Source organism: Takifugu rubripes, chromosome 8 (assembly GCF_901000725.2).
Source record: "Takifugu rubripes chromosome 8, fTakRub1.2, whole genome shotgun sequence".
Classification (NCBI taxonomy): domain Eukaryota; kingdom Metazoa; phylum Chordata; class Actinopteri; order Tetraodontiformes; family Tetraodontidae; genus Takifugu; species Takifugu rubripes.
The window spans coordinates 14744529-14758367 of NC_042292.1; the positions used below are offsets into that span (position 1 = coordinate 14744529).

The following is a 13839-nucleotide window of genomic DNA, read 5'->3' on the forward strand; positions in this document are numbered from 1 at the left end:
AAGGTTGGATTTTGTGGGTTTCGTGCAACATTTTTGGGCTTTCTGGCACTGGGTTGGCACCAGGAAGGAGTCTGTTGAGTCCTTTTCCATTTTCCCTTCATCAACATCTCAAGAGGGCCTGGCACCGATGACCTCAGGGACTCATGCCTGAGCTAGTTTGATATATTTTCAAAGCTCCCTGTGATCTCAACTAATTATGAGGAAATGTCACAATTATCTGGTGGGAGCAAACAAGCAGACTGTGACCTCAGCCATCTATTGCTCGGATGATCAAATTCTCCCATTGAATGTGCAAAACAGCAATCACAACACTACTCAATTAAAATCGTTGGAAAGGTTGACGCTGAGGTCCAGCTGAGTGGCACAGCAGTGAGCAACAATAGCACGCATTTGGCGCCAGGATGGTCAGATGTTTGGGATTTCATCGCGATACGCTGGCGCCCTCTAGCGGAGCTCCTCCCGAGGAGGTTAAAACAATTAGCTCCCACGTTGAATTAGGGCGCTAATAAGATGTAATCACGTTAATTAGAGAAGAGTGTATTATGGACGGCACAAGAAACGTTTTTTTAAATTATTATTTTATTTTTTGTGTGGCCCAAAACATGTAGAACTTGTGTAAAAGGTAGGAAAATAAATGTATTTCCAAGAAAATGATAGCAAAATCTGATAAGAACAACACATTTTTGGTGGGGTCCAGGGTTCCGGGTCGTGTGTTGTTGTGGCCCTGCTTGTTTCTTCCTGCAGGGGGTGGGGAGGAGCTGATAATTTGCTACAGCTGGCGCTGCAGGCGGGCGCACCTGTCGGCAATCTACATCAGGCCACCGATTTAAGGACGGAGCGCACATCTACCAGCGTTGGAGAGTTTTCGTATCCGAATGGTAAAGCTGGCTCATGTTTCATCGTTATTGGTTGTTTGCCACTCGTTTGAAACGCTTTCCCCTGCTCGTTCGAGGTCTCCGCGCCGCCCTGTTGGACTGGAGAACGCGCAGGACCTGACTCCCGTGTTGGCTCCGCAGTGGAGCTCTCTGCGCCCCGGAAGACTGGACGAGCGCGTCCCTGCGGTCCAGGAGGACTGCCAAATTGATCTTTTAATAAAGACTTGCTCTTTGGACATTTCCCATTGCGTTTTTGCCTGCTGTCGGTTCCTGGAAAAAACCGAAACTTAACAATTTTAGCCCTATTTTACTTTATCTTATTATTACCCATCGTTTAATATCATTTAGATTGATTTCGAAAGCATGTCTTTGCTACACGGAATAAAAAACTAGATCTGGTGCAAAGGAGCAGAACTCGGCCAACACAAAAGAAAATCTTAACATGTTTCAGTTGAGTCTTTGCAAGAAGATGATGTATCCGTAACACATTTCTTTGTCTCGGGAATGGATTTATAGTATATACCAATTAACACCAGTCCGTGAAATGAAGAGTTCCAATGCTCTAGGGTTACGGCGCTTATTATGTACCTATTAGCCTACATCCCTGTACTAGAACAGTTGTCTGCTCCCGAGAGAGAGAGAGAGGAGAAGGGAGGTAGAGGGGGGAGAGAGAGGGGGTCGAGAGGGAGAGAGAGAGACCGTTCGAGGCAAAGGCGCAGTACCGGCAAAGCGCACCGCCAGCTCGACTCGCCTCTCCAGCATCCACATCAACACTTGCTTTTCATCTTCTTCCTCTTCCTCCACAACCGCTGCACTCTCCCCCCGGGTTCGGACGGCACTCCTTCGGCAGAAGCAACTCCCTCCGCGCCAACATGAGCGAGGTGAGTGCGTGCATCGATTCGCGGTCGGCGTCAGGACTCGGGGGGCTCCCGGCCCCGACGACAAAAAGTGCAGTTTGAGTTAACGCGCTCCCCCGCCGCGTCACAACCAATTGCGCCTGATCGGCGCGCACCTAAATAAAACATTCCATTCCACCCCGACGACAGCTCACGGCCGAGTGAACTAAAGCGGTGTTCCTCGATCCATCACCAGCCGGTTGGAACAAAACGTGTCAGCTTGACTCTTGTTTGGCTCGGATCCCGAGTGTGAAGCTGTGCTGCAGAGAGAGGCGACAGGCGGCGGCAGCGGCACCAGCCAGTGGGCACTGTGAACATCTGGGGGAGCAGTTTCCCCGCAGACGGAAGGGAAATAGCTCTGCTTCAAGAAATCTTTGATCGAATTGAATTGATCAGGACTATTCCAAAACAACTTGCATCGTTAGGTTCTGTCTTTTTTGTATGGTGGCAATATGGTAATAATATTATTAGCGTAAAAGGAAAAAGGTGTTTTGAAACAGCAGTTTTGATGCTTTATTGGAGACAGACTACAGTCAAAAATCAACTCAAGCACTTCTGAAGGCATATTTATATTTTTCTTAATCTGAAGATAAATGCTGCATGAGCTGCAGCAACGTTTATTCAATGCAGTCCACTGAATCACCACTGAAGATACTTTTGTCTCTGTGCGGGACTGTTCACATGCTGCGCGTCCTCCTCAGCTCTAGAGCAGACGGGGAGCCTTCGACATGCAGCAGATGATGCCGCTCACGTGCCACGTGTAAGAAATCACATGAATAAGAGGAGCAACATCTGCTCGCTGCCTCAGATCACTGATTTCACATCTAAATGTCACGTCCATTTACATAACTTTACAGGAAAATAACCTTTCTGATCCTTTTTAGAGAGATCCTTTTTGTCTCAGTGTTTCAAAAAGTAGCTTTGATGTGCAAAATATTTGCACAAAAATACAACAGAACCGTTATATTGATGAGATCGCATACATTGTGTTCCATTCCGACCCCTACCTCTAGAAGCATTACTTTACCCATCCACTTGGCAGTATTGGTTACTGAACACCATTTCATAAAGGGTTTTTTTGGACAGAAAAAGTGGTCACATGAGAGAGAATGTAACAATAAGAGACCCAGCAGCCTGTGTTTTAGTGAATTGGATGAGGAATGGATGGATGAGGAACTACGATGCGCTCAGAAACCAATGCTAGCATGCGTCAGATGAAAGTACAGTGCATAAAGCAGAGTTTGGTTTCCAAGGGCACTTCAGCATCAAATGCTGTTGTACATTTCAACACAGGGTTCTGACATGTCTCCAGGCACATGTAAAGTTAGCTCGTAACGAGCTAGTGTTTCTGAGATGCGCTTTTTGAGAGTTTTTTCCCACTCCTTCAGCACTTCCTGTCAAAAAAAGATGTAAGTGCTGAGTAAAATGCTGTTTCATCGGCTTTTTAGCAACAGAAGTACTGCGAATCTCGAAGCTACCCTACCCCCTAGCTCTGCTGATTCCTACACCAGTTTTAGAACTGTACATGTGAAGTCATCCATGCGCTCTAAATGCAGCACAGTCGTGTACAGCAGCTGACATGAAGCACCGCAGTCTTCACCGACCGCCTGTAATCCTGGGCGGCCGCCCATTCGGACGAATATAAGTTGAACCCATGACCTCATGCATTATGATGCTTCTATTCCATAATAGATAAAGAGGGGGGGTGGCAAAGCCATTGTTTTGCACATCTGTGCGTGTGCGATTCCAGAGACTCCAGAGACAAATGCTCTTTGACACCAAGACGTCCACTTTGTATGAACACTAAGGGCATGCATGAGGGGGTCCAGGGATGCTAACTCAAAATAATGATATTTCATAGTATATCAACACAAACACCCCGTGGTAATGTATCCTAACATGCACTTCTTGTTATTACTAATTTGAGTTGGGGAGGCGGGGTGGGAGGGGTTTGCGACCACACTGCCTCTTTGGCCCCTCTCAATGAAGTCATGGTGATGAGCTGTCGCCAAGCACCTTGACACACTGTTTCCTCCAGCTGAATTCTCGTCACCCACTGCCTCATTTCCTCCTCTTTCTTTTCACCAGTTTCACCCCCCCACCCAACCCCCCAATCCTCCCGGCCATCTACCCACTCTCTCAGCCTCTCTTTATTTTCCCTCTAAAGGCTCGACTGTATTCTCCTTAGCAACAGTGAGACAGAGTGGCGGTGGTGGTGGTGGAGGGGGCTCAGGCTGGGTATTAACACCAGCGGGAGCTCACATCTGCACAGCATGAGGTATGGAACAAAGTCCAAAAAAAAACCAGAGAGAGAGAGATGGGGGAGGAATCGGGAGCATTTGGAGGAATATGAATGGAACGAAACGAGCTTTGGAGGTTACGTAATTCACGTTCTACTTCTGACATCTGTCTCCTCTCATACTGAGCCTGAGCAGCAACTATATTCAGAGGAATGATAACAATAGAGTTGACGTTTGTTAGCTCTCAAGCAGTGACCAACATTGTTGACACTTAGCCGCGTTTGTTGGAAAATATTGCTGATTTTTTTTTCCGTTAGCGCGTAAAATGTTAACGTTGAAATTTGAAAGCCTTATATTGCAATGTTGCACAGCGTTTTCAAAACCACGTTCTATTCGCGATACGCCGCAGTCATAAGGAGACACAAATTTGGCACCCTATTATTTGGGAAGTCGCGCTTCATCAGCAATTCAATATTTCGCAATTAGCAATGCGATAGAGTTTGGTGTATTAGCTTAGCATAGGATGTCCACATGTACATTGCTTTTCTATCCCTTTATTCATTGTTTTTTTAAAATAAAGACTTCAAAGATCTAACAAAATGTTTTTCATTCAAATTTGTTTTTTAGCATAAAAATTGCAGTTGTGCATTTATACAAAATTATTTACGGTATCATATCCCTTTAGTCCTCTGATTGATGTGATACATGTTTCCAAATCAGTATGTTGCCAGCAGTACAAAGCTGCGCTACCTGTGCTAATGCTTGGGAGTGTTTCTGTACTGCGATGCACACTGCGATAACCCAATGCAGGCTGTCAGCACACCCCTACATCGCAGTGGGGAGAATAAAGTGCTCGCCGTCTCATTATGCTGGTAATTATCACTTATTGGGCGTCCTCCCTCACAAAAAGCTGGCAGGGTGCAATTATCGATGTCTGACGTGGCGCGGAGGTCAATCAGACGCAAGTCGCGTAAAAGCGCGTAAGCGGGAGCCTTTTCGTCAATCTGTCTCCCTCCATCTGTCAGTTGCTTCACCCACCCTCTTTCCTCCGCACTTTCCTTTTCCTTTCTTCCACCCCCCCACCCCCTTACAATGAGCGTGTGCAACATCCAACATGTCTGGAAATCACTGGCTTTCCCCTCACGCTTTCACGGAGGTATAATCCTGTTTTTTTTCTTACTATAAATACATTTCTGCTGAGCTTTTAGAGGCTCCCTGCCCCCCCCCCCCCCCCCCAACAGCAAGAGCAGCACTAAGCCATGAAATATTCTGTTGCAGAGAGTCGGGCAGAGACAACACGAAGAGAAAGATTTTTAAAAAAGCATCTCCATTTCTTAGAAGCTACCATTTCTTGACACAGCACTGGCAGTTCTTGTTCATGATGGAAACACGATGTCGTCTAGTTGCTAGCCTGAAGATTCCTGGGTAAAGACTTATGGCAATGAGAAAGTCACGGAGACAAACATGGAATGAGGCGTCACCACGATGACGGAACCCGGTCCTCTAGTGTTTGATTTTGAGGGTGAAGAATTACTTAAAGGACAATACTTGCACAATGTTGCATTTCAAGAACCCTAAAGCTCCAGATTAAGGAAGTGGGGCCTGATATAGAACCTTGCATACTCGGTTAAAGATCCAAAGTTTCAAGGTCATTCAGTAATTTCTTAGCCTTTCAGTATTGTGCCAATCCAGAATTGGAAGTTATTCAAAAGGGTCCAAGATGTTAGCATGCTAGCAATCATTCTTTTATAGATGTAGTGCTGGGATAATTGCTGTGGACGTGGAGTCAGACCTTCCATTACCCAAGCCATTATCTTCGGTTTGTTCAAGATCAGGTGGCAGCGGGTTTAGCGCAGTATTCAAGACATCTGTCAATATTTTCCACGGCTCTTCTTGACATTCCGAGGCGTTTTTGGGACAGATGGGCTACTGATCCTCCTACAAGTTCTGGGTTCATCAGCAGATGTCAGAGCATGATTCAAACTCACAATCCACGTTTCCAATTATTCCAGTGACCGGTGATGGTGTTTCTTGCAGTTCTATTATTTACTATTCTAAGTAAGTCCACTGACAACTATGTAACACCAGCTTAATTAACCCCATGCAGCCCCAGGAGGAAGAGCTATTTCAGAATCACTCTGAGTGTGCAGGCCGACGCCCACCGACTTATATAAAACCATTAACCAGCGCAGTGCTATTTTTATCTGGCAGGTACAGTGTGTTTCGAGCTCAAAGAGATTCCGACGGGGGCCAGGCTGAGTTGAGCTGCACCATTTAACAAATGATACAAAAGTGTTTTCTGGTTTTAGATATCAAAAAGGCAGGCGTAGTAGCGGCAAATATACTCACCCAGTGTTTTAGTTGGACAACCAGGAAACAGCCAATCATCTGTGTCAAATTCTCACTTTGATCGTTTGACTCTGTTCCCTAAAAAAGTGTCCAATGCGGTCACTTTCAGTATTGCGTGAAATGATTGCCAGAATTGTACAAAGTGTAAAGTTACACTATACAAATGCTGTAATTCTTGCTGGCAAAATTTTGAAAGCTGGTGATTAATTTTTAAGGCCTGAATCTAAAAACTAGCTTAAAATCTAGCACGTTTATACATTCCAGTGCTTAAAATGGCACTTTTAGGGAATAGCCTAGAGGAGTAGCCACTTTCCCTGAGTTATTCCTCTATTGCGAAGCAAGTTAGCAAGAAAAAGGGGCTTTAATGCTTCTTTGATGTTTTTTTGTTTTTAAAAAAAAATAGGATCACAACTCCTGGCTGCATCTGGGCAGCTTCACAACTCAGTCTATTCCACATGCAGAAAAAGCAGCATCAAGCAGATGTTTAACTTAGCCTAGCATTGATGCGCATCTGGAGCCAAGCGCAGTCCGTCGGGAGGCTGGAACGAAGCCATGACGAGAAGAAAATGACCGGGGTGGGTGTGAAGTTGAGCGCGTGAGTGCAGAAGAGGACAGAGGGAGGTGTTGGAAAGAGCCCAAGCTAAAAATGTAAGCACTCTTAGGAACTATAAGATGGAGAAATAGAGACCCACCCCCCAGACCCCCTCTGTGGTGTATCTTACGTAAGAGAGGATGATGAAAAAAGAACAAAAAAGGTGGATAGTAGACCAAAATAGTCAAACCCTTTTGGAAAGCGAGTGAGGCGTTCCTCTGAATGCACCAGAGGACTTCGCACGATGCCTCATTCTGACACCTAACCCCCACCCCCGTACCCCCACCCCCCTACCACCAATATAATTGTTTACTTTAAGTCAGATTGGAACTACTGTTATCGAGTCCAGCTAATTATTCAGCCAGACTGAGACGGTCAAATCAAAATTTTGTTTTGAAGGCGAACTGAAGAATTTTGGGCTCATGTTGCAAAGTCAGAAGTACTTGTAAAGAGCGATAGTGCACAAAATGCGCTGAGACAAAATGTTGGCGCCGTAACGATGACCACAATTGAATTGAATTCCGAATTGAATTCAAACCACTCAACAGCGGCCAGGAGTTTTGATTTCAATCATCTCTGGCAACTGCAGGCAGCTCTCCAGAACCTTATGTAACTCTATTTATGCATTTATTCCACAAAGACACTGAGTTCGGAATTGGGTACAAGGAAAGGTTAGCCAGGGGCGAAGGAAGAAATGTGACAGAGGCGCGAGGATAGCGGCTTGGAGAGGTGCGCTAATAGAGTCTGGAGGAAGAGGAGGAGTGTGTGCTTTCACTTCCTGTGCGTGTGTGTACAGTACAAGTGTCCATCTGGACTCCATTTATGTCAGCTGAGTCTTTCTGAATCGACCGCGTGCGTTCCAATCTTTCTCACCCTGCCAGCTTTTTTTTTTCCCAAATCACACTCTTCATGCATGTCTCTTTCTCTCCATCCTGCCTCCATGCTCCGCCATATGTGTCTTACTCCCTCTCTATCACCTTCAGCGGCCCCCTAGGGAAGGCTGTTAAATGCTGCAATCTGTCTCCGTCTCCCGGTCTGTACCCTCGCCTCCCTTCCTTGCTCCGCTGCTCGTGAATCACTGCGCTAACCGCTGCTCCTGAAGGAGGGGAACCCCCGGACAAAAAAAGAGTGAAAGTGGAGGTGGGCGATAAGGACATATCTCATTAGCTAATCGAGGATAGAAAGATAATATGCAGATCATTACCCAGGGACATCTGAGTCGGCATGATTCTAACGCCATTAGGAAGGTCTTCGTGAGTCCCGAATGAGTGGAAGGTTTCTCCAAGTGCAGCGCCATTATTAATTTTCTGTTCATTGGAGCAGCTTCACTGGACCAAAAGGGGTTGACTGGCCTCCAAAATGCTGCTGGGATGGGAAAGTGGTTTTTGAAAGCTATTTTAAGTTGAATTTGCTGTTTGTTTCTAAGAGGAACTTCAGTTTTAGTCCGTAATTTGCCCCAGTGGATGCTAGCTTAAAAACTAAAGTTAGCATCGAGGAAGCATGCTCACAGGTGGAGAGGTACCAGGTTTTAAATGACGATGAAGCCATAGATTAAATAGATTTTTTTTTAAAAATGTTTTAAGGCTGCCAGGGAGCTGCTCTGTGCAATCACCTTGATTGATTAAAGTACAAAAGCAATTCAGATGTTTCATCTCCCTTCATTTGTGCATGTTTTCTCACTCCTGTATTCATTTTTCAAACCTCCTCGTCATATCTCACTGTCTCCTCAACTCCCCCCCACCCACTGTTTTTTTTTAAAAAATCCCCGTGTTCGTCAAGGCCAAATTCAGACCTCTCCACTCTCAGCTTATCTGAGTCACTGTTGAGAGAGGATCCTTCCCGAGTAAAAGCCCATTTTAATGCTTTCTTCACTGAAAGCTTCTGCGCTGTAATGTGTGCTAATGCTCAACATCCTCCCTCTGCTTCTCCGCAGTGCTTCTTTTACTGCAGACGACTCGTTTCTCTGCAGTCCTCCCTCCTCTGACTACATCATGTTACCCTTTCTCACACTTCCTGCTGCTCACTTTATTTTCTGGCTTTTTTCCCTTTCTTAAATGCTGCCTTAAATCCCCAAATTTATTACAATCACTCTAACCACTATTACTAATGAATAAATAGTTTATCCTTCAAAGGAAGGCAAAATAATTTGAATATTTTACTATATAACAAAATTACTATTTTAAAAAGGAATGTGTTTTGGTTTCTGTTTGCAGCTGTTAGCATAGTTGGCCATCTTTTGACACTTCAAAAAAGAGAAACCCAGAAGTGGAAATGGCCAACGCTTATTGTCTTTTATGCATTAGGATATGCCAAAGAAGACAATGACTAAAGTCATTTTCACTGATTTGAAAACTCCCAAATAAGAAAAATGCGGTATATTCCCACATTAACTAAACTAACATTTACAACATAAACTAACGAAAACAGATGATTGAAATTGGCGTTGGGCCACTAGTATGTTTATGATGTACCTTGTCTGGGCCGCGGGCCACGTATTTGACAATTGTTTTATAGGGGAAATTGCTGCATTTTCACCTAGCAATTGTGTTGATTTCAGGATGGAATAAAAATGTCACAACAACACAGGTAAAAATACCTAAAGAATGGAGCTCAATGCGATAGCAAGCTAATGCTAAGTACTGTAGCAAGGACTGCTTTCATTTCAGTTTCAATTGTGAGTTTCCTGCCATCCTTGAGTGCTGATGTTAGCAGCATTTGTTTGACACAAACTGGCTATTTTTATCCAAACCTTAGCACATTTATACCCTGGAGTGATGGTGTGACAGGAGGGGGTCAGGGGTCAATGGATGGAACAGAGAGACCCATCATCCTAACAGAGTTTCCACACAGCTGTGTACATTTATCACCGAGCGGCCATCAGTCTTTTTTCTGAACAGACAATCAAGTGGCAGCGATGGTTCTATTTAGCTGTTTCGGTTTGGGGGTGTTAAAGCCATGGCGGACAGTAACTCAAAGGGATTATTAATGCTATTCTTGGCAAATTTTCGGCTTTTTGTCTTTCGGGACATGGCCGAACGCAGCAAAAAATAAACTCCCCAGATTTAAAATCCACTTGTTTTCATATGATGTTTACGGAATGTAAAAATAACTCGCTCTGGCAGGTTCTCTTACATCTGCTCTCCTTTCTTCAGCTCTGCTCCTTTGAATTACCTCCCTCCCGACTCTGTTTCCTCCCTACCGGACACGTACCGTAAACACTCGTGCCGGACAACAGCTCTCTTCCCCTGTGGATCATTGTTGCTGACCCGATTGGGGCTCCTTCTGCACGTGTGCGCACACATAAATCCAACACGTCGCGCTCACAGACTGTATAAGTGCAGAGCTAACGCCCACACACACGCGTGCGCACTCTCATGCCTGCTTGACATAGGTGCGCACGCACACAGTGAGACACTTGCTGTGATATTGGTGGGCCCGGAGTGACAGTCCGCCCTCAATGACTCGTCCACGCTCTGCTGGAGATCGGGTTAAGCGCGGGTCATTTGCTACACGGATCTTAAAGTGCAATATGGACCAAGTTAAGAAGGGACAAACGCACGTGTAAATTCATGCACACATTAATTTGCTTGCAAACACGCACCAGGACATGCGCGTGACTTATTTTTTCCCCCCTCCATCTGACATGCTATTGCATAATCACAGAATCTGTCTAAATCTCTCTGAGATCTGTTTATGTCCCACTTTAGATTTTTTTTTTTCATATCCCTCCCTCTTATCTCAAGATTATTGCTCTCAGTTTGGCTGCAAAACTGCCTGCTGAAAGATGGACAGAATGCACTGGAGTTGGAGAGGTGGAAGTGTTGAGAGTTTCATTCGAATTCTAGATGTCAGAAAAATATTCCATAAATAACAGTCGGTCCTTAGTTATGCTCCCAGGTAAAAGGGAATGTTCTCGTCCGACGAAAACAGTTTATTTTAGGCAGAAGAGAGAACATAAAACCCATTCATACTGTTTGTGTTCTTATCATGTAATTCTGTCCATCTTGGTCTCACTTTAGAAAAAAATAAAAGAATGAACTGGCTCACGCTCACCTTCATTTAGCACTGAACTTGTCATTTTATCACCTCACAGCCATTCAGAAGGATCCAAGGTGACGCCGGTCCATCTGCCGCTCATGAAGTCTGCCAAAGCTTTGAGCAAAACTTAAAAAAAAGAAAGAAAAGATGGCGTGATATAATGGAACAGACTTCAGACTGAATGTGTTTGGGTGACCTTTTACTGTGAAAACTCTACTCTGGTATTCATTTGATTAGAGATGTTTGACTCTTTTTTGCTTTTTTTGTGTTTTGTTTTCAGCTGGCATCCACCAACTCTGACAGCAGCAGCCAGACGACTGCAGCTGACAACAAAGGTCAGTGACATCGGATTTCACGACGGTCGGATTTTAGCTCGCAACAACTCCTTCATAGTGACTGTTACGTAATCCACAAGAAGCGAGATATTTTTGTTGCATTTTTTCGAGGGTTCAAGATCAAAGTTCCTTCTGGCCAGGAAAGTGAATATGTCCTAAAAACTTAAGTGCCAAACTCCTACATCAGGTCCCTCCCAACACAGCAGGCATGCTCTCAATTTTTGAGTCCACTCTGTCCAAAACTGTCCAATGCCATTGAATCCCTGTGCGATCAGAAAGGAAATCTCTTTTTCCATATTAATCCCAGCCACTCAAAATTTCTGACCGATCACACAACAGTTTTGGGACACCACACCAGAAAAACTGCCTGGCTGATGTGTTGAGAACAAGATGCGAGAACAAAATGGCGTTTTTTTGTTTTTTTTGCTGCAACCATGAGAGCATGAACAATTTTCTGGCTTCTTTCAGAGCATGTTAGGCTTCTCGTTAGGGGCTTTGTGCATTTGCTCCTGTCTCATTTGCAGAGCTGTCTGTTGTCACAGAAGGGCAATAACATATATTATAACAATGAATCCACCTTCTAGAGATACAAGCATCAGATATACCATTAACTCTTACACTAAAACCACCACAACAGTACCAGTATATTCGAAAATGAAACTTTCTAAAGCTTCATCCGTGTCTTTGACCTCCCCGTCCGACTCTTCTACTGTCCAATTGGCTTGATATAAAAACACAGCTTGTTTTTCCGGATCAGCCCCCTGATTTTCCATGAGCTAAGCAGCTGCGGTAAGGCGGCCCCTTTTGGCAGCACTCACAGCGTATCAGGCAGAAAAAGTTGGATGGCTGCTGAACCTTTGTGCAGCAGCACTCATCAATAACCAATTTCAGCATTGCGGGATTTGGACTGGGTCATTGCTATTTGCCCTTGCAGCCCAGATCTCTTATTGAGTCTGCATTTTTCCTGTATCCCAGTGCTTAGGATAGGGAGGTAACATTCTTGCCCTAAGGCGGGGGGGGGGGAGGTTAGCCTATACAAACAGAAATGTTGACACTTCAAGGCTAATCATAGTCCTGGCTGAATCTCTTGCCTTACATAAGCATTCCCAACATTCATACTTACTTTTCTATGCAGTATAATGTTTCCCAACCATATTTTGCATTGTCAGCAGTCCATCAGTTGAAATCTATGGATTATAAAGAACATTGTAACTGATTCTAGCGGTCAGCAAAGATCTTTTTGCAGTGCTAAAACTGCATATTTTTAGCTGACGGAACACTTTTTCATGGCGGAGTAACTTGTCCCTCACGACTGAAAAATTAATGGAGCTATCTTTGACTCCAGAATGCACAGCGTCCTTGCCGTTAATACGATTTTAAAAGACCCTCGTGTGCGAATACCCTACCTGAATTGGGTGTTCATCCATGTATTCCGCACAGCATGAAGCAAAGAGGCTGCCATGCAGTGAAATATTAACAACGGACTTCTTACTGGCAGCTGGGTTTATTTATAGTCCACTTTATCACTTTTGTTGTCTTTGTCTTCATGCCATGTTTGCCTCAAAAAGGAGTGGTCCCGCTTCTCATTCACTTCTTAGCATTTTTCCTACAGTCCCCTGAGGTACAAGGTACCATTGGGCATCAAGCAGAAGTGCTAAGAATTCATTTTCCACCTTTTTGCCCACATCCCTGCCTTACAGTACAACTCTAACTCACTTTAACAAAGTTTGGCCAAATAAGTAGTGGCTATTAATAAACTTTAGCATTTAACTTAGCAACAACAGGAAAAGACCTACTGTTTCTTAGATAGAGTTGAATTTGGGCGATCTCTCGATCTAGTAAAAATTAAGGGCAAAATTAAGGAAAATGATCAGAAATCGTATTGAAATCATGACAGGTTGATCGACTCCCTCTCGAATTTGTGGCGCATTGACTTTTCTCCCCCCATCCCTAATCTCTCCAGAGAAGGCCACGGCAGCGAAACCTCAGGAGCAAGAGGAGGAAGTTGACATCGACCTGGAGGCACCAGAGACGGAGAAAGCGGCGCTGGCCATCCAGAACCAGTTCAGACGTTTCCAGAAGAAAAAGAAGCAGTGACCAATCGGAAGGCCAGAAAATATAAAATTAAAAAAGCAAGGGTAGGGGTCGGGGTAAAAAAATGTAAAAAAATAAATAAAATAAAATAAACAAAAACACATAAAAACAGCTTTTCTCAAATGTACAGAAATATGGCAAATGATTAGAACGAGTACTTTGGGGGTGATGGAGGAGGGATTTTAACACTGGATCTCTTGTTACATATGCAAATGTCATTAAATGCCTTTTTGCATGTTAGAGCACTGATAAAGGTGGAGAAAGAAGAAAATATCAGGATGAGGAATCTATAATCTATATTAACGACCTCCTATAACCTCTCAAATACAAATCCCATGTATCCTACGACGTCCCCAATCCCTTTTCCACGCCAGATGCGACAAAATCAGCAGGCGTTCATCTAGGCGAGTACACATTTCA

The 13839-nt window shown here is 44.3% G+C and overlaps 2 long non-coding RNA genes across 2 annotated transcripts; one reads left to right on the plus strand and one right to left on the minus strand.

Annotated features, from left to right (window-relative positions):
- Nucleotides 1-582: 582 nt before the first annotated feature.
- LOC105418727 (uncharacterized) lies at nt 583-1116 on the plus strand. Its single transcript, XR_965806.2, has 2 exons — nt 583-878; nt 953-1116. It is a non-coding gene; the product is annotated as an uncharacterized lncRNA (long non-coding RNA).
- LOC115250728 (uncharacterized) lies at nt 1009-13282 on the minus strand. The gene is made up of 3 exons (XR_003889298.1): nt 12449-13282; nt 11006-11116; nt 1009-1145 (listed from the first exon to the last, which is right to left on the minus strand). It is a non-coding gene; the product is annotated as an uncharacterized lncRNA (long non-coding RNA).
- Between the last annotated feature and the right edge of the window lie 557 nt (nt 13283-13839).